Here is a 22,668-nt window from a genome sequence, read left to right as displayed (position 1 = left end):
TTCAATCTGAAAGGATCGCTGATAAGAATCGCGTATCGGCAGCAGAAAGTCGTGTGTGATAAAGCAGAGTCACACCCTCGAAAACTACCGAAGCGGACAGGAGTCATGTAACAAGAAACAAGAGAAGAGACAAGATTTAACGCAAGTCACGATCCGTCACAAGACTCACTCAAACGACTAAGATCGTCTAAGCTACCGACGATGACGATGCGAATTCGATTGGCTTCGTAGGTGCACCTTTGTTAGAGACTGCGGCAAGGTAACCGTGACTTTCGGTGTATAGTCCGTAACGGAATACTGGTATAAAGAGGCGCTATGGCGCCAGCCTACCGTAAGGTCGTGACCTCTCGATTAAATCAGACTGCTCTTCTATCGGAAAGTATAAGTACGGACTGAAATTCCTCGAGTTGAATGTACTTCGACATCGCGATAATTAACTCTCGCTCCCTATCCTTGCTCGTGCACGTAATTGCATACAGCAGCAAATTTTAACAATCGCATTAAAGCAATCTTGTCTTTACTCGATCAACGCGTGTACTGTTTCGCACTGAGATCGTGGAGTGTTAGTGTTAAGAAAATTGCAAGAAAATGCGATTTTCTCGAATAAGCTATTAAGCTCTGTATGAAATGGCAAGAGGAAAGCACAGGAAAGTTTTCAGACAAGGCTCTCTCGTCAGTCTATCAGAGACGAGAAAGATCCCCACGACGAGCATCAGCTTTCGCGCGAACACCGTAGGTATATAATACCTCTCGCCTGCCGTCAGTCACTCAGTCAGTCATTGATACCACGGAGTGATTAATGAAGAGTCAAGGTTCGGGATCACAGTACCGTGTGGCGAGTGGAGGGGGACCGCGGAGCCCCGAGCACGACATCGCGAAGAATGTCGATACCACGCGGCTCCGAGAAATGAGTGCGCGTAGGTCGTCTATTGTGAAATTAAGTCTTGTTCAAGGTGTGGGATTTATCGAGCAATCATGTCGGGTGTAATTCGACATGGAAACGTTTAGTAACGAAAGACGGAGTCGGAAAGGGTCATAAAAAAACCTTTATTGCTTATAAATTTCCGTCCGTAAAAACGACCGAGTTTGTCATCGAAGGATCTTTCACCTTTGCGTTGTCGATTCTGTTAAAATGTATTTTGAGAGCACTTTTTCGTTTGACGTCTTTATGATATATCCCCTCTCAAGTCGTTCGATTTAAGGAAATAAGAAAATATATCAACTGTTGAGGAAATTATTTTGAAAATACGTCGACGGAAGCAAGTAAGCGGTGAGCTATCTGCGTACGGATAAGACTCCTCTTCTACGTCCTGGCTGTCTGACAGGCAGGACAGAAACCCAGAGCGCAAACTTGAAACAGGCCGTTCACGTTTATCCATCTGCGCTCACGTTCGTTCGTTCCGTCTGTTCGTTCGTCCGTCCATCGATGTCCGAGTTGTCGATACCCGCCCTGTCCACAAACGGAGCAGAGCAAGACTTCAGCACTTTTATGTACGGAGTCTGAATAACAAATCTGTCCAATTCACATGTCGACATCAAAGAAGATAATATAAACACTACATCGATACATCGTCTACAAAACCTTAATGTTTTATTAATGCGACTACCATTCCCGTCCCGTATCCACCAAGTACGTTCCATCCCATCACCAGTTAGGCTCGGTGGAACCTCCGAAGACCTCCGCACTCGTGGGCAAGAAGAGAGCTATTCGAAGAGTGCAGAGTATCGCGCTAGTGGAACACCCCGAGCCTCGGGACCGCTGTCTTTGCGTTTTATATGTTTTGCTTTCGCTGTCTGTTCGTGACCGCCCGAAATGTTTGGTCGGCTATCGTGCTGCGATATCAAGATTCTCATCTTGACACCCAGTACATTCTCTGATATTGGCATAACGGCAAATATGAAACAAAAGGAATAAATATTGAGTTGTGACTATCAAATTTAAATAAATTTTTGGATTGTTATGAGTTAAGAAGAATAGTAATTTCGAAGATTTTATTTATCAGTGTCATTAGTAGTGTATATCAAGCTAAAATATTAATAAGATAGGAGATTTAAAAAAAATTAGAAGAGATTATTAATCATATACTAATTTATGTAAATTATTCGAATCGGGTCAACTGCTAGATCTTGGATCTTATTAACTTGATAACTAAATGAGACCATTACTAATACATATTATATTTATTATACCTGTTTGACATTTTAAATAGCTTTCTTTTAAAATATCAGAAGACTATACGCGCAGCCTGTTCGAGTCTTGACGCCCGCGCCCGTCATGGTATCCCGTGAAATATTTCGCGCTTCGGAAGTCTATGGAGTAGTATCCGGCATGGCTTTACTTGAAACAAGTAAGCAAGCGTTACGGACGAAATGTGTGTAAGCGCAGCTCCGTGTAATAGTATGCAGGAATGCAGGGAAGGTAGCGAAGACAGGGTGTAGGTGCTTGCTGTGTGCTGTGGGGAGGTTTGAAATCGAGAAAAAAGGAGAAAGGAGGAAGAAATGCCGAGGGAGATAGAGAGGAGTACTGATCCGCAGCTGATGTGAGAGAAGACTGAGGAGAGTCCTGAAACTCTGAGTGACAGCCTCGCCACGTACGTGGGAGGCAAGTCCGCAACAAAGGGAAGACGATAGCCTTATGCAAATGCAACCGATATCGGACGCGTGCGCTTCTTGGCCTTTGCAAGATGGGGCCACCGGATGAGCTCGAATTTGAGATGAATCGGATTCTGGAACTACTTTTAAGATTGTCCATTTCAATGGATATACTTAATACCACGCTTGATTATTACTTACACACTCATATAACTTCCGTATGATATTTGCGTTGTATGTATCCTATAATATTTTTTCACAATGTATTTTCACGATTACAGCAAGATGCGTCGATGGCATCACGATGCCGATTAGAAGTTTCTTCAATAAAAAAAGATTATATTAAGATAGCGAGTCTCCCGATTAATATTTTCACAACATTAATTTTTCAATATGCTAGTGCCCATGTAAGAATATATATTAACAAAAACAGCGTCGGACATAGTTTCCTTTAAGGTAAGAAACCGAGTTATCGGTTAAAGCACCAGCTCCCTTTAGACGTCACTTGGAATTCCAAATATCCGCGAGTTTCTACGATGTAATAACGAATGACACGGGCGGAGAACAAACGAAACGAGAAAGTCTGCCGGTGGTAAGAGAGGTTCAGAGGGTTGAGTGCGCGAGAGGAATGAGGTGGTTGTATGAAGAGCGAGGAGGGCCAGTGTGGAATGGGAAAGATGGGGGTGGCGGGGACGCTACAACCGAGTTCCAAAGGGTCTAGCGCTTTCCGACAAGAATTAATCATCCCTGGCAGCTCTCAATGTCCCTACCTACTACTTTCTTCGCATTCCCAATTATACGCTTATCTACCAAATCCGCTTTAGAGCTGAAATATTAACAACTTTCTCGCAAACGATGTGGATTGCCATGAATCGCTAGTGATTAAAGTATAATTAAAATTATCAAGTATAATTCTTTCAGACAGAAACAACCGGATCGAAAGGATATATCACATAATGAAATAAGCGACATCGATTAATATAATTGTGAAATTAGATGACTAAACTTATAACTACATTTAATAAAAATTAAATTTTGAGGACAATTTAATAAACATGTAAAAACTTTGTATCTTTAAATAAGATAAAATTAGGGGAATCTACATATTTATAAATTAAAAATATTGTACCTATTTTAAAAATTAAATTTATTGTCTTACAATGCGATTGCACGAGAGCAAGTTGGCAAATGGATTTAAATATATTACAGATATAGTTACCAAATTATAAATATGTAACGTGGAAATTATATTTTAGAAACAGATTATGGTAAAAAAAAGGAGAGCGAAAATAAGAAGTAAGCGCTTCTATACATGGATGCAGGTTGGTAGCAGCACGGAATTTACGAGATAGCTACCCCACTTCATCCCTTCATCCTACTTTCCTTGTCCTATCCTCAACAGGTGGTCGTTTTGCTCAACTTCTGTATAGTAATTTATAATTTAATTGATTTATGCCCCCAAGCATGCTTCTCGCAGTCTCGAGACACTGCTTTCGAGAAATGCATCATTTCATTCATCGACATATAAAACAGTTCCCATTGCAAATTCAATTTACCGTCATATTTTACAAATCATCGTTATCCTTCTAGCATGTCTTTATTTCTAAATGCCCCGTGAGTTTCAATAACTGTTACAAACTTTTTAAAAAATATTACAAATCCGTAATAGTAGTATACTGCAGTTAACTTGTTGTCAGATAAAGTCGACAAATACAGCTATTTTAATACAACTGTTTTAACTTACTTCAATACAGTTACAGCTGCAATACATATTTCTCAACCCAGGAAGAGTTTCAAATAAGATTTATTAGAATTCATATTTTCCTGCATATCTTCGCTTTTAAAACGATTGACCTTGTCAATCATTTTAGGCATGTCAGAGGAAACTAAAAGACAGAAACTAAAAGCATTTTCTTTTTGATATTATTAGACCTTGAATATTTGCAAAACTGTAGCAAATTTCCGTAAAAAGGGTTTCTTTTATGAGTCAATCACTTAAAAGAGTTTTAGAAATCCGTATCATTGGAAATTTGGATTCCTGGCATTGAATATTACACGTTGTAAATTCGAATTTTTCTTTTCTGTAAATTTTCAACGATAATTATGTTAATTACGTACGTTTATATAGATGAATATAAAAGTACTACGTTACATATTAAAAATATATTAGAAATGATCTTTACTTCGCTTGATCTAACATAAACGAAAAATAAAAAAAAACTTAAAAGAAAATTTATATAGCATTATATGGCATTACTTAGCATACGTAGCTGATAGCATCTTTATCGATGTAACATCGGTAAATTAAAGGAAAAGAGGAAACTAAAAAACAGACGCATTTTCTTTTTGACATTATTAGACCTTGAATATTTGCAAAACTGTAGCAAATTTCCGTGGAAAGGTTTCTTTTACGAGTCAATCACTTAAAAGAGTTCTATAATAGAAATCCGTATCATTGGAAATTTGAATTTCTGGCATTGAATATCACACGTTGTAAATTCGAATTTTTCTTTTCTGTAAATTTTCAACGATAATTATGTTAATTACGTACGTTTATATAGATGAATATAAAAGTACTACGTTACATATTAAAAATATATTAGAAATGATCTTTACTTCGCTTGATCTAACATAAACGAAAAATAAAAAAAACTTAAAAGAAAATTTATATAGCATTATATGGCATTACTTAGCATACGTAGCTGATAGCATCTTTATCGATGTAACATCGGTAAATTAAAGGTGCTCGCCATTCGCGACGGATCATTAGGAGATAGATATAGAACGCTAGTCGAATCATGAGCGTCTTATCGGGCTCCTAAATCGCGGCAAAGAAAACAAGACTTTCCTCAATCCAACTTACTTGATGAACTCACCGACGAGTTCATAGTTCACGTGCGACGACGATGCAGTCGACACCTGGAAAGTTTTAGATCTTTTTGTTGCTTCTTAAGAATGTCTACTTCCAGTTTCTCTTATCGTAATTTGTTTGTGCCTTATTTCTTTTATTGCTTCAAGATTAAAGCTCATTTTAGGAAAAGTAATTTTGCTAAATCGTTAATAATATCCTCTTTAAATAGAAGAAGTATGAAAAACTTATATCGTTTGGCACAAACTAAAAAAATTAACCAAGCTTTTCCTACATCTCAATTTTTATATCTTTGTTTATTCACAATAATTGATTATTTTTATAAGAAAAAAGAATTGTCAGGTAGTTATTCTAATTTTATTAAATTTAATTTTGAGCATTTTCATAGTTCATAGTTTTCTTTTCAGTGAGAAAATATCGTTAGTAGCATAGCGAGAATTGCTTTCACAATTTTCAAACCGCGCCGGAAGGGTTTGTTCACATCCCCCGTATAACGCGAATTTTGAGTGACAGATCTTAACAAAAGCAGAAGTATCCCTCGGTCCGGAATAGTACGGAGCGGAATGGTACGGGCCAAGACAGAACCACATCCTCCGATCTTCGAGTTCTTTCTATTCTCGCGGGGGCGCTCCCGCACACATCGCGTTAACCCCTCTAGCAAAACTATTACAATTCCTGGTATGGCGAAGCGCGTTTCCCTCCTTTCTAGCATCCCCATCCCGCCGCCTATCTACGCCACCTCCCTTCTTCGTTCTCGCAGTTCCCCGCAACCCATGTCCCGGCCCCTTCCTCGCCATGTTGGCATCGCGCCCGTCAAGGGAGATTTATAGCAACTCGAATTCCTCGACTACTAGTCGGCCGTAGTTGAAGGAAGAGAGGCCGAAGAGAAGTAAAGAGTGAAAGGGGGTGCTCCGCGGTTCCGGAGAACCTGGAGAGCCCTCTGAGGGTATGTGGCTGGCGGCGGTGGTATTGGGGTGACGTTGGGCGGCCGACGCCGACGGGTGGATGGGTTTGGTAGGTTGGAGGGGAAGGCACTCGTCACTCCGACGTGACGGCCGCAGAACTCGGCTGGTACTCCATCGCCTACTCACCTAACCCGCCGACGTTGCTGCTTACGCTACCTGAAACTGGTGTTGGTGGTTGAAGCGTGCTAGTTTTCGCGATACTGTTTCACGAAATGGCATAAAACGCTCGCGGGAACGGCTTCGTCACGTTATTGTATAACGTACTTATATAAATATTACTGCAATTTTTTCAAATTGACAACAAACTTATCTATAAACCACCTTTTGCATAATGCCATATTCTTCATTAGATTATTAATTATATCTAACTGAGTAGATAAGTCATTTTTAATAAAAAATAACTGAATCTTACGTTCGAGCAGAATGGGAATTTGATCGCGAAAAAAAGCGCGAACGAAATAGTTTTCTCTCTTCGTGATGCGAATTGTACAGATGAAGAAAAGGGGAAGGCAGATATCAATCACACGGGTAGTGACGGGCTGAGATTTGGTAGCGCAGCTTCCAAGCTGAGGAGCAGCACGGGGAAGTTCTACCCGCAAACAACTCCGTCTATTCCATCATTATTTTTCTGAGAAGCTCGCTGTATTGATTCACAAGTTATCAACGTGTCAACACAAACTCTCTTTTTTACGAAGGGGGAAGGCTTATTAAATTATCGGAATGAGATTATCATTAAAGTTACTTGATCTTAATTATTATAAATAATAACAAATTTTATAATAATTTAAATGGTTTTCGTAATTACATTTTTGCAATTTATACTTTTTATTAAAAGTTTGAAACATAGGCACCTTCACATGTAAACTTTTAAATAAAATTTAGATAAATCAATACTTTTCTTTTTTACTTTACATAAATCCGTTTTTTAGACATTTTATATATAGATATCTTCACGTTGTGAATTCAGCCGATGTCATCTTCCATAAAGAAAGAACTGACTTTCTTTGACCAATATCAGTTATATATTTCAGAATACTGGACCCATGGGAGTTCAACGGTTAGGTAAGACAGACAGCGAGGTTGCGCGCCATAGCACCTGCAAATGCGATGTGACGTCTACAGTAGGTCGAGAGGAATTATTATAATACGATCTACTGTAGATATACGCTAACCAGACGTCTGAGAGATGCCAGAAAATCGGAATATGTAAATAATAAAATATTCTTTTGTCTTACACGTATATTGATTACTTTAATTATGTAATATATCATGTTGCGCTTATAGGTCATCTGCAGAAAAAAAATCATTGTATGTTCTCTCTGATATACATGTTGTGTATTGCCATGATTAATATCAACTTTAATTAATTTTAGAGTTTGACCAGATCATCAGATGTCATAACTCGATTTCGTTTCTAAAAACCAGAAATTGTGCCATCTACGATAAATGGCTGAACAGTTTACCTCTGAAACTCTTTTAACACGTAGTCGGTAATTTGTCGAAAATACTACATCTAATATCGGTCCACAAATCTCACAATAGTTCACTGAATGTCTGAAAGATGGCAATATAAGCTAAACGCAGCCATCATGAATCAAATTGTGTCGAAAAGAAGGGGGGATGATGGTGACGAGAGGTGGTCCTTTGTCGGTTAAGCCTACCACTCATAGGGTGGAGTTTGCTACACGCAGCCTACTACCTGCAGTTGCAGCATTGGCGTAGAACAACAATTTTATGCAGTCTTTATTAAAAATAAAAAATATGTATGCATTATATATATGTATATTTAATTCAAACCTCTATAGTTTAAATGTATCTTAAACTTGACACATAAGTACATTTAGTTTATTAAGTTTACTGTTAGTTTATATGTTTACTTTTATATATAGACTAATATTTTTTATATATCTATTAATATCTTTTATAAAAATTGTTTTATATATGTGTCAAATTTAAGGCAATTAATATTCTTTTATTCTTTGTAAATAAAATGTAAATAATATTTAAAAACATATACATATTCTTATGTATTGCTATTTCCCGATTGCAAAATTAAATGATTGTTTTTATTTTAAAATAGGATGATATTCTTATCAATTGCGGTGTATAAAAATTAATTTAAGTAAACATTTTCTTCCCCAAAATTTATACATTTTTTAAAAACATTTTTTAATAGATACATCCTAATGCAATGATTTTGAGATATATGAAAAGATAAAAGCAACAATAAAAAAAGAGTTAATATAATAGTTAAAAAATTATATTACAAACTTTATTTTAACATTGCAAAAATTAATGAATTATAGGTGCACTTTATTTTAATCATAATTTAATATTTAATATGATAGATTAACTTATAGATATATAGATCTCTCAATTATTATATAGATTCTTGTAATTATTTATATTTGTTGTTCTGGTAAAACACTATTATACCGATATCCAATCACTGTTTCTGATAGTATTCTATTATACCGACATCAACAAACTTATCTTGATGTAATTTAAACATTTTTAACTTATTAACTTAATCTATAATATTAATCAAATCTAATTTGTATAATATTCATATGATAATAGAAGTTATTTTTATCAATACAAGCGCAAAAACTTATTTTGTATGTCGATAACATATCCTTGGAGAAGAATTCCCCTTACAAAGGCCGGTATTCATAGTCGGTTCTTATATTTAAGACTGTAGTACTTATAAGTACAATCTTAAGATGTCATTAACCAATCACAGAGCTGTATTAGCATCTTAAGATATTACTTAAGACGGTCTTGAAATAAGCTCTGACTATGAATACCGGCCAAAGAGAATTAATCATTTGAAGTTTTACTGTAATATGAACTTTTCTTCTATATCTGCAACAAATAATTGAATCATCAATTGTAAATTGTAGAATTTAATTTTACTGAAGCAGCTTTCTTCAGAGAGAATTATTACATTATTGATCTCTGCTGAAATGATTAACATTTTCTTTAATCAAAAATACTATAAATCTAATATAAAAATAATATATAGAGAAAATAAAAGAAAAGTTTTATAACTTTCTTGCTTCTTAGCATTTATTTTGTAGCACTACTCTGTAGCACTGATTCTTCTCACACGGTAGGCAACGAGGTCTGATCACTGAGGTTTCTATTTTAACTACGCTTTTGCACCGGAAGCGTCACTTCGAAAAGATGAAGGTGTATTAAAAACAAGAACTTTTAAAAAATAAAAATTTCTTCTTCCTATGTACAGATGCATTAATTGCAATATTAACATGTGTTAAAAAATAAAATGTTATAAAAAAAATTTTGATAATCTAAATTTATTCATATCTTGCAGTTAAACATATGAATGATGTAGTTTTGTCAAACAGTATAATTTATTTTAATAAATATCATAGACAGCTATAAACTTTTGTACATAAATAATTATTTTATTAATTTATATATTGCTTTATTATGCACATCAAACCTAGCAATGTTTTAATAAAACATCATTTTTATGAATAACTTTATCAGAGTTTGTAATATTGTGATCATCAGCTATTGTTTAGATACACAAGTGTGTAAATTACTCACATAAGTTCAAAGCAATAATTTACATTGCAAATAATAAAATTATACAAAAAAATGCCATAAATGAATAGAATCAGATATTTCTTTATCTTTTTAAAATAAACTTGCTTTCAGCGTTGAAAATAATAATTATTCGAATCTTTTGTACAATATTAAGTAGCATAATCAAATTTAACTAATATATGTATAAAACTTTTTTTTATTTAAATATACAATAATAGAAGGGATTTTATATAATTTTTCCTTTAAACAACAAATAAATTTATAATTTTATAATCTTACAATATATAGATTGTGATAATAAATTTAATATTATAATAATAATTTTGCAAAGTTTAATTTTATAATATTAAAAGCAATAACGTCAATTTCATCGTTAATATTAACATTAACACTACCATTAGTTTTACCTAACGTTACCATTAACATTAACGAATATTCAGGTATGCCAAACTTTATTGTGCGGTCTATGATGTAGTCTGACTCCCAGCATGAAACATTCTTGCCTTTTCGAATCGCATCATAAACTTGCCTCACAATGAAAACGTATAATGCAATCCAGTATACCTGAAGTTAGAAAGCCTTTTGTGCAAGCAATAGTTTAAAAATTGCGCGATAAAAATTTGTTTCTTTTATAACACTGATACAAACAAACGCAAAAATTTTATTTGCTGAATTTAATAATGCATTTTATTTTGTAATATTTAGATATTGTAAAATAAAAAAAAATATGTGAGAGAGATAAATTGATCAAATATACTTTTTTATTATGAAAATACTACTCAATATGTTTAATAAAAATATCGCTTCTTTTTATCGTCATTTGATAATTTGTTTTCTTTGAAGAAATGATTATTACAAATATATTAGGTGGGATGTATGATGTATGTATTATGTTTTATACAAAAAAAATTAAATCTTTTTACGGTATGTTTAAAGCAATAAAAAAACTGCTATCTCAGGAATATTGTATACCTACAAAATGATTAGAATATATTTTTCTAAACGTTATTAAATGAATACAGAATACGAATGGACCGTCTGTATGGCAGCTACAATATTACGGTTGCACCTACTTTATTTTGTCCGATACTATAGAGAGGTGGTGGTGGTAACTGTCACCGAAGACAATTTATGTTAATGACTGTTCGTAACCGAGGAGAGCCGAGGTCGCTCGACAGAACAGTCTGCAGGTCGCCGTAGCAGCGGTCGGACACGAAGCTCTTTGCTCGACTTTCGAATCCTCCCCACTCCCAACCCTGAATTCACCACCTTGTCGCGTCCTGACTGTTCCATCCCTACGATGGCGACGCCCAGCGTCGATTTGTGCGCATTTTCATCCCCTGCTCGGAGATTCGTTCTCCTATGGACGCCTGTACGCTTATCGAATGAAAATCGTTTTGTGCTAAATCAGTGTATTGACGTAAAATTAGTGCCTTGTTGAGGATATTTTTACGAGCAATTATTGGTAAGTTTCCATTTTCGTCTCTTTTGTTGTTAAAATCTATTCATTGTTATTCTCTGTGAGAGAAGCAGCCCAAATTTAACGACGTAGTAAACTGAAGGACCTCTCGAAAGTCGGTCTTAAAATCCATATAAAAGATATGGTACGTTTTGATTCTATTATGAAGATGCAATGCCAGTTTAACTGACACCGAAGGGGACAGAAAAGATTTTGATAAATACGTGTCATATCGGTATTCCACATGTTCTTGATACTGTCTATTTTTGTTGAATGAGAAAATGGCTACATAGGTGCGGAAAAATAATTTGCTAGTCCACGAAATTACACAAATCCTAGATAACATTAATGTTTTATTTGCTTGATGCATTTCTTCCAAATTCTTTTAAAAAGTCTCTTCTGTTTTACATATCTATATTGTTAATACGTAAAGTATATGAAATTTATTATTGTGTGTTTACGAAAAAAATGCAATATCAAGCAGATTTATTATGTACTTTCACTTCAAATTAGTAAAAAACCACTGCGAAACATCAATTTCGTTCATCACAAAATATTTACAATGAAAACAATTCATGCATATCTTCTTTAAATAACGGTAGTAAGTATAGAATCCTCTTGTTTAAACTGAATAATTCTTAACTCATTCATATGTGATAGATTAATGTGCTATTCAAAGCATACAATGTTGTGTTTATCACACAGCGCTCGTGTCTTTCTATTAGATAATATTATCTAATAGATAATCTTAATATTATCAGAAAATAATTCTCTATTTAATTAAACGTTTCGTAAGAGAAACGAAACACAATTATTCCATCAGTCCTTCCTTAGAGTTTAATTATAACCAAAAGAGATTATGAAAGAAATCTGATATGAATTTAGTTTTTTTTTTTTTATATATATGACATCTTCAGGCGATCGCTTTGATGTATTTTAAACTGGAAAAAATAGGTATCATTAGCAAATAATACCTATCAATAGCCGACGAAATACACTCCAGCACATATAAGGTACCGACGCGGTGGCGCCGACGGTGGCGAATTTCGTGATTCCCATATAGCCTCTCGCAATCTGGCGGGATGCCGATCGATTTGCACAGTGTTCCTCACCCGCAACACGGTTCCGTTTCAGTTCATTTCGTAGCTCGCAATGATAGTATATATACGTACGTATAAATGCACGATAAAAATTACCACAGATCGGCGTAGACTTTCATTTGAAATTTACAACGGGTCAGTGTAGAAATTTTGTCTAATTTTCGCGAATAAACAAGCTTACTGCATAAAATCAGTGGAATTAATTATAACTAGTCTAAGCGTATAACGAAAAAGAACTACCTTGCACGTTACTGTCTGTTTTGTTTAGTTTGATTAGATTCTGTGCACTGTGCAAACGCTTGAAATCTATCGTAGAACATCAGTGAATTATTGATTCAATTGCAGTTTTTGATACTCTGCAATATTCGTAGTACAGACATAGACTTAATTCCTTGATTATTTCAATGAATATTAATTCACATATCAATTTAATAAATATATTTAACCTTTAGAAGATCGCAAGACATTATAACGTCTCGACGTCAATATTACATTTTGCATCCGATTATATGTTAAACATATTTTCCTAGAGCAAAATTTTGGTGATTTAAAAAAAATATCTTTGCAGTCCTTTATAAAGATTAAAAATTGTTTGATATGCTAGTTGTTAATTAAAAAATCTGAAAAAGATAGCAAAATTCCTTTTACGTATTTATAAACGAAACGTTAACGTACAGGTATTGCGTTTGCAATTTTTCGCGGAATACATGTCTGTAAATGCACCACTGTCTTTCATAGTTCTCTTCAAAAGCGTGTAAAATTTGAAGCAAGCATGTGTGCACAAGAATAAACCGGCTGTGAATCCAATCAAGGACTTACGGCGTCCACATTCCACATCTAACCTTCCAATCTCTAAACTTGTTGAGTATCTTACAAAAAATATTTATCTCCAGAATAGTAATTTTATATCTTCTAATGATTTTTAAGCAACTGTTAAAGCACACGTAAATGTCAAATTCAAGTATAAAATATGTGGTTACAGAGATTAATTTCTTGATAAGTTGAAGTCTTGATTTTAGTCTCTATTTTTTTTAATTTGTGAGAAAAGCAAAATAAAAAAATAAACAATATTTTTGGAGATATAAGATAATATATATCGAGAGAAAAAGAGAAGGTATACGTGTGCGTGTTTGTGCGACCATCAAGCGGCACGTGAATGAACAAGAGGTAGCGTGACACGACAAAGCGTTAAGTGATCGATGTCCGTCTTGTGAGAAGTATGGCCACCGTGATTGCCATATATTTAATGGGGATGTTACCGCCAAACAACCAAACAGCACGTGTCAGGCACGCGTATTGGTCTCTTATTATCCTTATCTTACATTTTCAAAAACAATTTTGTAATGATATATAATTAAATTTGCATTAGAATCAATGACAATAGTTATATAACTTGAGACATGCAAGTAAAGAAACTATTTTGAAATCTGATATAATCTTTAAAAATAACGTATTAAGATTCATTGTTGACAATTTAAGAGACAAAATTACTTGATATATACATTGTATAATTTTCCACTATAAGCCTATTAACGTTCCATCCAATTTTATAACTCCTAGTACGATTAAATTAAAGCACCGGTATCATAAATTAACACATTTCCGCAAGAAATGATGTCATGCTGTGCATGGGAGATACAACAAGGTCTTGTTAATCTTTTTACAAGCGACCACGCAGTCAACTCCATCCTCTCAAGCCATTATATCGGTATCATTTCGGTGTGTCTACCGCGTAATCATACGTAAATTATATATATATATATATATATATATATATATGATAAATGACTAATGAGTAATCTGCGGTTTGCATATCGGATATAAATTTAATATATTAAATAACATATTCTATTTCAGTAATCATTATTAATCACCGGACATTATACACATATTTGTCATTTTATTACGAATTAAAGATTCGATTAGTTTTAATATTCTCCCAAAAATGTATACCCAAGTTGACTCATAAGAGTTATTTGAAATTTCTTTCTAGGGAACAGCTCTGCTCTCCTGACATTTTTCTTTTTTCGGTATCGGAGCAGGTATCACGGTCCGTTGTAGGTAATAGGTCTCGGGTAATGGCGACCTATTTGACCTTCGGTTTCGTAGCCAGCCTGCTGCGTACCCATTTCTAACTTCTTTGAAGTTTGTGTCTTCGAGATCCTATACAACTTGTGCACGTTGGATACTTCCTCTAATCTTATTCTCACATTATATGTGATAATATTTTATCTTGATTTCGTGATCATGATTATATTAAAATCTTTTATAATTCTAATGTCAAAAAATATATAATATTTTCTGCATCAATAAAATGCATGTATCACATATCGTAATTATGAATTACTATTATTAATTACAAAGATTTCTATCAAATACAAGAGACAAATAATCCTGATTTGATTTATATATTGCTATCTATTTGTTTTAAGATAAACTACTAAAATTTATTAATTTTCTGAATTTATATTACATAATGCAGAATAAATACTGCTATAATTGGAAGTCCCTGCTTTAATTATAATCTTATAGTAATTATATTATGGCATTCAAAAGAATGATATTTATTGCATTAATTAGAAATTGTTTTTATTCTTTGACTTAACTGTATCGAGTTGCCCCGATAAAGACCCGCTATTGTAGGTGGATTCGCTTATTATCGTGGCACAAAAGCCGCGTGAGTTTCTTACGGATGCTGCAAGCCCTCACGTGGATTTCATTTCAGGATCGCATAAAATGGTGCTGAAGGGGGACAAGGGGGAGAGGAACGAAGGGGAAGAAACACGAGGGGAGAAGAATGGAGTTGTGGGACGGCCAGGGGAGCGAGAGGGAAGGGAAAGATGCCGGCTGGCAAGCAGATGGTTGCCCCGTTTATTGGTTTATTCGTTGGTTCAGCCATGACGTTCTGTCCGGCCATGAAACAAGCCGGAGATTCTCCTTGTGTTAGAGAGTATCAAGCAACGAGGCTACAACTGCTCTTCCTATTAAAACGCATCCGCGAGCTACTTACCCAGGTATACAGTATGTAAGTATATAATCGTCAGCTTAAACAATAGGAAATCTAACTTACTATAACGTAAAGACTGATGTGGTTATTCTCGATAATAAACTCACGTGGAAGATATTTACTATTGTATTCGTTCATTTATATAATCTGTTTTATCTACTTGTTTTTACAGAATTTGTAATCGAGAACGCGATATTTTACATCGATTTTTATTATTTTGCAGATTTTTCGATACTTCTCCCGCATCTGATATCGTTCCTGTCATGATGAATTTATATATTATGAATCTATAAAGTTCTATAAATTCTATACGTATGTAAGTATAATGAAAGAATCTTTAAAATCGGTATTTGTTACAAGAATATGTTATTTTGTTTTACCAATTACAGCTCACAAAAGCAATATTATGTTATTACATTTGCTGGCATCACGCATGTGCAATATTTTATTATAAAGATAATTTAACATGAAGCTTATGCGCGCTTGTATATTCGACAGAAAAGTAATCAGTTGATTCTACTTGTTAATTATAAACTTTCAATATAAAAAATATATTCTTCTTTTAATTTATGCAATTTATTTTATAATACGTTTTTTAATATGTATAATATGTTCTTAAAAAATATCTGACCGATTAAAGCATAATTCATTTGAAAGTTGGTTAGAAAATTTATGGCATCGTACAGTTTTTAGATCAAAAATTATGCGCGATAGCAAAGGAATAATAGCGGTTTTGGTGGGGTGCAAATGTGCGTGTTATATAGATGATATTCAGTAATGGCGTCCTGGGGGCGGACGAAATGCTCGGGTCGATAGAAGGAAGGCTGCTTGCCTACGAAACTCAAATACGCTCTCGACTTATTGGCGATGATCATCCCCACTTACAATGGACTTTTCTGTGGCTTATCCCCAGGGATGTAATCAACACGACTCAATATATAATCGATTATACCCCAGAAAAGTAAGTATATGCAATTTTAAACGTTTATTTGATAAAGAATTTTTGAAGAAAAGTGAAAATAAACAGTTTCAAGAAAATTATAAAAGAGTAAACTAACAGTTTTTAGCTAGGGAATTTTAGTATTCATGTATTACGTCATGTGTCGGTAAGGTCAGTCGCAGAATACTATAAAGTATAAACACATCATTAGTGACAATCTATTTATAAAGAAGTCTAAAATCAAATAAATTAAAATAAATTTTTTAGAAATTTTAGAAATATTATATAATTGCACATGTTGCTATTTAATCACAAATTTAATTTAAACTATACTAAAATTTAAAAATATTGACGAGATCGATAAGACAGACCTATTATGTAAATCCCATCTACAATAGAATTTTGTTCTTGATGTAATATCTGATTTAATATAATAATTTAGATATATTAAATATATATATTTGTATTAAGACAATGTTAAACAAAGAAATTGTATCATTAAAATGCAATAATATTAACTTTCTTTTAAAATTTGTATTTCTATTGATCTATTCTTTCGACATTTTATACCTGAGACTACTTAATAATACTTAATCCTTAAAGAAGATACAGCCAGTAGCTAAATTCGCTGTTATAAGCTGAAGGGGTGAAACATTTTGAGTAAGTCAGATATTTTCAAATCTCTTAATCCGGATTAGGGCCCGAAAATCGTCTTTTGAAAGGATTAATATCATCAACCAATTTTACTGAGATGCCTAATATATCTCTAGGAAGTCAACACCTTTCAGTTTTCTTGACATAGGAAGACAAATTTATCTAAATATTGTGACATTTCCTTTACAATATGCTTTTTATCTCGCGTCTTTTGCTACATAAATATAATAAGGTACAATATTTTTACTTTCCTATTATAGAATAATCTCAAAATATATACCTTTTAAAAATTTTATTATCCTTGTAAATATTGATAATGTTGATATGTATCTAATGTTATGTTATATATTTTTATATAATAATTTTCTTTTTTCATTAATTGCATGTGAACAACCAGCGTATGCGACATGACCAAGTAACCTGGAAATGAAAGGTACGTCGACACGCGTACAGGAATAAAAGGAGCTGTACCGCTAAGAAGACGAAGAAGAAGGAGAAGAAGAAAACCAAGGAGAACGCGACCTTGCTACATTCAGCTGTGTCATCCTTGAGCCGTTAACGCTCAGGTGGTTTCGATCCCAGGGACGAGCATCAATCATCATTGGTAGTGCAGGTGTAATGTGATCATTGTCACTGAGATAACCCAGTACGATATTCACTTACGAAGCGTGTCAAGTGACATAACAGAGTTTATCTATAACAGCGTATCTAAATATTAAAAGAAATGGCTACAATATTTGCCCCTTGATAGCGTACAATTTGCTGAGTCTTTGATCAAGAGATATTACGTACAATTGCTTACATGTTACAAATATTATATGTAAATTTGAAATTATATATACCTACTTGTATGCTATCAATTAATTTACGTACTTAATATCAATATCTAATCATATATATTTGTAAAATGCTCCTTGCAAAGTTTCTTTTCACAAAAAATACATCATTACACAAAATACATAATTAAACAGTAATAAAATTAATGTTATGTCTTTATAAAATTTTATAACAAAATATAAAATAAAAATACGTAAAGTATTGCATAATAATAATACGTAAGAAATTAAAACGACAATACTAGCACTATTAAAATGAAGTGACAAATATTACAAAAACAGTGCATTTCTTCCTCACGTTAACCGAATAATTTCAGAAACTAATTCACAGAAAAGAGAATCGAGTATGTATAATATTTAAATACATTTAAAAAATTAATTTCATTTTAAAAAAGGATATTGTGTCTCATATAGCGTTAAATGTGTCTAATTTTGCTAACTTGATACTTTTGACGACGATATTTTTTGGAGTTTACGCAGAGTTTGCGCTAAAAGCAGGCTCTGCCTCGCTTTCTTGAGGCGTGACTCAGCATAACTAAGCTATTTCCGTATGACTGTGCATTTCGTGAGCCTGCGAGCGTTAATTCGAAATTAACTATATTCTATAACTTCAACGATATTCATTCTTAGAAACGCAAACACCGCTAACGCAGCACAGATTGTTGAGAAAAATGTGCGTGCATATTTATAAACGATTGCATTATAAGACGCATTGATAGAACACATAATACATTCCTAACGGAACTAAAGCCTTTATAGTAATATTGATATTATAGCGTGTTATAGAAGTTGAAATAGAAATGAATAAAGTTGCGCAAAAATGTATTTACAATTTAAATAATTTAAAGCAATGATGTTTATAATTCACGAATTAATATTGAGCCAATGTGGCGATCGAGATGCAGAGAGATATGTGCTGCTCTAATGAGAGAGCCAAAGATCCAAGTTTAAATTCTACCAAAAATTATTTTTATTCGATCACCACCTGATCCTTCAGGTTGGGAGTTGTACATAGGGCTAACAACCACCCTACCACGAAAAAAAACCATTCTTGTAAAGAATTTAGTAAAAAAAAAAGCCGGACAGCCTATACGAAATGGCTGAATGAAAAAAAATTGCTAATAAACCTATACAAGAGCGCTATAAAACCGGATATACGATACATACATATTTAATATTGAGCAGAAGGTCTGCCCAATGTTCAATTACTTATTAATTCTGTGTTTTACAATTAAAATATTGAAATTGATATTAATAGGAAAATATTTTCAGGTTCCTAATGGTATCTGCGAAGTCTACTGAAGATCACATACTGGGCGGACAAAGAAGTTAAGACCGGCACGTATACATTAAGTATTTTTAATATATAAGAAAATAAACGATAGATAAACGATGTGCCGTACAAGAAAGCCCAGTTAATGCTCTACATCTACCCTGTAGATCCGAATTTGTTTGATAAGAGGCGACAAATTCGGTTCTAGAGAGGTTTGTGTGGTGCATACAAAGCAACGGTGATCTTTGAAAGAGCTAAAGAATATCGATTAAAATGATATGCATAAATCTAAAAAAAATTGTTATTAACTTAGCATTGTATATTTAAATACTGAACACAGTTTCGATAGATTTTATTGCGATAAATATTATCAATGTCATCAATATGTTCTCAAAATTTTTATCTCCACGTATAGCAAATATAATATACATGAAGCATGAAGTCTAACTTTATGACTAAAACGGAATTCATAATATAAAATCAATTAAAAATTATGGGAACGTTATAATTGTATATTCGTGTGTGGAGTTTGGATATGTGTTACGTGACTATATAATTATACAGTTACAATTAGGTAGAGATACTTTTGAATTCACTCATGCGTATCATGGACGAATTATTAATAGCGACGGAAAAATAACAAATGTAAAAAATAATTAATGAACGTCATTACGCCCATGGACTTGGTTGTATGCATGTTGGCGCACTGTCGATGATGAACTGCTACGTCTAGCGTGACCTGTTGCACATAAGTTCACTCACACATCGTATTAAATTGTACATTCTCCTCGTCCTTTATACAGGTAGATTCAAATTCTACTTATAATTAATATTAGAATGGAGTAAAATATTTGTATAATATTCGTAAAGCTTAGATTTGGAAATAAGTAATTTTACAAAAGTGTTTTGAAAGCACATTACTCAACAAGATTAATGATGACTAGACGCTACGAACTAGTAAATTATTTTTAAATATTTTTCTTCTATATTATTTTTGTCACTTCTATATCACTCATAATATTCTCTCTATATATTTTTATAGCCCTATATATCAATAAGGTAATTTTTTAATAGAAATATTACCTTTTAATTTTGTTTGGCACATGCAATAGATATACATATAGAAATGCGTGTTATTCGAATTTCAATGTTCTATGTTAAAAATGATTTAAATATTATAGTTGATAACTGTAAAGGCAGTAACTGAAAACCATACTGAAGTATTTCAAAAGTTTTATTTTTAATAAAGATTTAAATAGAGAAAGAAAAGAGAGAGAGAGAGAGAGAGAGAGAGAGAGAGAGAGAGAGAGAGAGAGAGAGATATACATATATCTATATATGATTTATTATGCCCAAGCAAGAGAAAAATATAAAAAGAGAAAGAAAGAGAGAGAGAGAGAGAGAGAGAGAGAGAGAGAGAGAGAGAGAGAGAGAGAGTTATACACATTACTATATAATTTCAACTACGTAATCTTCTGTGATAAACATGCCATAAATATCATTTAATATTCTAATCTAAAGTATGACACGATTTTCTTTTATACTTTTGTATCACATAATTTTACCATCTTGTATCTTTGCAACGATTATTCATTGAATAGACATCACATGCGGATGCACGATTTCTTGAATCTTTCTGTAAAGGCTGAAGCAAATCCATTAATCTCTGATCGTGTTCATATTAAAATGACATGCCAGTCGTTACGCAACTACTCATAAGTGCTAATGAAGTGCATACACAGGTGTAATTACCAATCGAGTGGACTGCCCACTTTTCACTCCTAGTATAATCTAGTGGATAAAAAAAAAGAGTGTTTCATAATAACACGACGAGGAAAAACGCTACCGCCTCACGTAAATCAGCGATTCCCAACTGATAGTTCTCGGCAAGTATGCATTAAATAAAATTTCTCCAAGTGTCATAGAGATCCTTAAGTTCTTGCAATAGTAAATAGTATATACTTTTTTAAAACTAAAACTAATGTTTTTAGTTTTCAATAATTTCCACAATAAAAATACAAAAAGATATTCATAATTCAAACAAAACTCGGAATCCTTCGTATATGGAAAGATATATCTAGAAATTGATTAATTAAAATTTTACTAAACAGGTAAATTTAAATAATTAGTCAACAAAATGATTAAATGCTATAAAACAACTAATGTTATAAAAATATCATCTGTATGTATAGTTTTATTTTAAAATATGTTATTATGTTCAATTTTTTGTTTTAATATCTGTGTACGTGTGTTTATTTTAGAAAAGTAGATAAAAAGACATAAATAATATATAAGATATGTAAAAATCGTTTGTAAAAGGATTCAAAGGCACACAAAAGTATGCAAAATGCACAGAAAATCCATATATTAAGATTAATTGTAGAATCATAATTGACTTTCTACGAAACGAGTTTCTTTTTACTTAAATCACATTAAATATTTTATTGATATAGAATACTTTTTAATATGTAATTTAATTTAAATGTGTCAATTATTAAACATGCATAGTTATATTATGATAAAGCAATTATGTTAATAATATAAGATGATTGAATTGTAATTTATCATAGATATTTTCACAGCTTATCGCAATCAATTATTTTATTAACTACTTGATTATAAATTAATATTTTATCAAGTGGCTTGTGCGTATGTATTTATATAAAAATGTCATTTTCGAACTTTGTAATTCAACGAACGATAATAACTCAATTATAATACAACAAAATAATATTAGTAACTATTAAAATGTCATCATGTTCAACGAATTCAATTGTATGTAACAAATCATTTACACAACTAAGAAATATTCTATTAAACGTTGTTTTGATAACGTCTACTTCGGATTTACTAATAACGTGATGTACATGGAGTTGATGTGAAAGATCCAATCACGCTTACATATTCTTCCCGGTGCAGGAAGCATCGGTATCAGTATACTTAACTATGTGAGGCATACCCTGCACCGGGAGTTATCGCCACGAACATCGGATCGCGATGTTCGCCGGACATTCGCGTCACCGGACTCGCCATTCTGGTTCGAGTAGCGGAGTGCCGGATTCGGATGGAGACAAACGGCTGCACGGCGTAGATACGGTTGGACGCGTTTACGTACGTTTCTAGGGATCTCGCGCGGAGTCTCGTCTCGAGTCTAAATCCACATTCGAATGTGCGAGAAAACATAGCAAGATTAATGATTTTGTGTGACACGGAGGGAGAGGGTGCGCAGACCGCCAGCCAGCCAGCCTGCCTGCCTGCTTGCTTGCCTGCCTGCCTGCCTGCCTGCCAGCCTGATCGTTCGCCGTCGGCGGCGGCGACGGTGACGGCGACGGCGACGGTGACTGCGACTGCGGCTGCGGCAGGGAGCACCGCGAGAAAACTGCGGCAATGTGAGCTTTGC

General features: G+C 33.5%; 1 long non-coding RNA gene across 3 annotated transcripts; it reads left to right on the top strand.

Annotated features, from left to right (window-relative positions):
* Nucleotides 1-11,197: 11,197 nt before the first annotated feature.
* On the top strand, nt 11,198-18,069 carry LOC139770479 (uncharacterized). Of its 3 annotated transcripts, XR_011717768.1 has the most exons (5): nt 11,198-11,464; nt 15,284-15,583; nt 15,789-15,881; nt 16,330-16,526; nt 17,557-18,069. It is a non-coding gene; the product is annotated as an uncharacterized lncRNA (long non-coding RNA). The 3 variants fall into 3 exon arrangements; XR_011717767.1 differs by having other exon boundaries at nt 15,284-15,572; nt 15,789-16,526; XR_011717766.1 differs by having other exon boundaries at nt 15,789-16,526.
* Nucleotides 18,070-22,668: the final 4,599 nt, after the last annotated feature.

This window comes from Temnothorax nylanderi, unplaced genomic scaffold (genome assembly GCF_030848795.1).
Source record: "Temnothorax nylanderi isolate EJ_2023f unplaced genomic scaffold, tnyl_v1.0 TNYL_tig0030_pilon, whole genome shotgun sequence".
Lineage (NCBI taxonomy): Eukaryota > Metazoa > Arthropoda > Insecta > Hymenoptera > Formicidae > Temnothorax > Temnothorax nylanderi.
This window is presented reverse-complemented; position numbering and strand designations above follow the sequence as displayed.